The sequence below is a fragment of the Aplysia californica genome, unplaced genomic scaffold, assembly GCF_000002075.1.
Source record: "Aplysia californica isolate F4 #8 unplaced genomic scaffold, AplCal3.0 scaffold00029, whole genome shotgun sequence".
NCBI classification, from domain to species: domain Eukaryota; kingdom Metazoa; phylum Mollusca; class Gastropoda; order Aplysiida; family Aplysiidae; genus Aplysia; species Aplysia californica.
In genome coordinates, this window is record NW_004797299.1 from 335,143 (window position 1) to 337,351 (window position 2,209).

Below are 2,209 nucleotides of genomic sequence, written 5' to 3' on the forward strand. Positions count from 1 at the left end.
AACTGCCCAACAGCCAGAAAACTGCCGGGTTTTTTTATCTTAATATTTTGACGAGCATCTGATTCCACCCCCAATGCCTCACATATTTTGTGTTTGTCCAGAACAACGTCGTGGAGTGTCCCAGGATCGCCAACAAGTGCGGACCAAACGACAGACCAGTCGTCAAGGAGGTGAGATCTCCAACAACAAGGAATATGACAGTCGCCTGACACATCATCAGCATCATTGCCTTCCTCACCCTGCACCAGGATATAAAATAAAAATTTAATTTTAAAAAAATACAATTTTATTTGTCCCAGAAGGGCACTTTAGTTTACAATGGCAAACATACATATACATACATAAATACATGATTATAAATACGTACGTACATAAATATAAGCATAAATACATACAAAATACATACATAAATACACAATATTACACAAATACAGAACAGTTTTACAACCAAGCAACTGTCGGTCGCCACTGTGCAGCGCCCTGTATTTTGAGCTAGGGTTGTCGTGTCTTGCTCAAGGACATACCCCAGTGACCACCCATCTAAACCCTGTGTCACCGACACTTGCTTGACATCACTTGAGTCTAAACTCACTGCTCACTATGCCACTGGAGCCCCCAGTATAGGCCACGAATAAACACCTTCCACCTTTCTCTATCCTGGGCTAGCCTCTTGTTGTTAATCCATGTCTTCCCACTTTTCTGTACATCGATATCTGTGGTTCTTCTCCTGGTTCCTCGCGGTCTTCCCCTTGATCTCTTACCCTGTATGTAATCCCAAATTTTTTGTTTGTTATGCAGCTGCCTTACTTCCTGAGAGTATGTCCAATCCATCGCCACCTCCTTCTTCCTACCTTATCTCTGACTAGGATCTGTCTTGTTTTCCTTAACACTTCCTCGTTGATGACCCTGTCTGTCCACTGACACAACACAAAGCAAAAAAAAATAATTTTTTAATTGATAACACTATACAATAACATTAAACAACAATCGGGAATAGTAGACATCAATAAAATCACAAAGCACACGAATATAGTAATCATCGATAGAATCACACAACACATGAGAATAGAAACCATCAATGTACATTGTACAGCATACAAAAATAGTCACCATCAATAACATAAAATGATAATATGAATAATAAGATGAATATTTTGAGCGATTTTCTTTTAGTCAGAACAAAACCTTTTATGTTACTGTTGCACGTTGTACTGTACTGTTAAAGCGCTCACTCAGAGCCTGTGTACTTTAATCGGGGTTGAGCGCTATATACATGTCATTATTATTATTAACATTATACAGCACACGTAGGTAACACACTAATTATAACACAATAGCCATTTGAGTGGAAGGTCTTCTACCTTATAACCTCTCATAATTAAGGGCCATGTCACAAAAGCTGAGAGCTAGGAGAACTCTTCAAACATTCCGAAACCCATACAGCCGTGATCTGATAAAACGCATTAATTTTTCTCAAAATCAAGGTTTCGAGATTTACACGATTTAGTGTTTTTAGCTAATTAAACAAACAAATAGCAATGTTGTTTTTGTTTGACTATCCCAATTCTCATTAACCATGACTATACCAAATTTGTTATCGAATTTGAGCTACAGACAAACAAACAAATAAGAAGAATGTGTTTTATTTTCAACGCTTTAATCCCAGAATGATCTGATAAAACGAATTTATTTTCTGCAAAACACAGCTGTAAGAAGGATTTATCATTCTTGAACCTACGGACCGAAAGGCGAAGTTGCGACCTGCCAAATAGTGGATTTAATCAGGGTCAACGGCACCACAACGTTGAAATTTACAATGTTGGTACATTTATAGCTACTGAGCTATGGGCGTGTGCAAGAATTAATGGGCTAACGTTGAAAGTCAAGAACAATCCATTTCCTCTTTTAAAAAAAATAAAAATTAAATTGTCATTGCTGTTTTCAGAATAAAAGCTGTTTACTTGTATTTCTTGCAGACTAGCCCGTGAGAAAAGTCAAAGTTTTAGCATCTGTCAGTCGACTAGTATTTCTTGTCTTTCTTCTACAGTGAGATATTTGCTTATGGGTTGCACTGAATATGTTTCCTCTTTATTTCATTATCATTATTTTTGTTTATTCATCCTTTGATTTGTGAAAATTAATCTTTTTTCCCCCAGACAGTTCAATTCCCAAAATGAGTGCTTTTGGTTTTGATCCGAATCAGTTCATG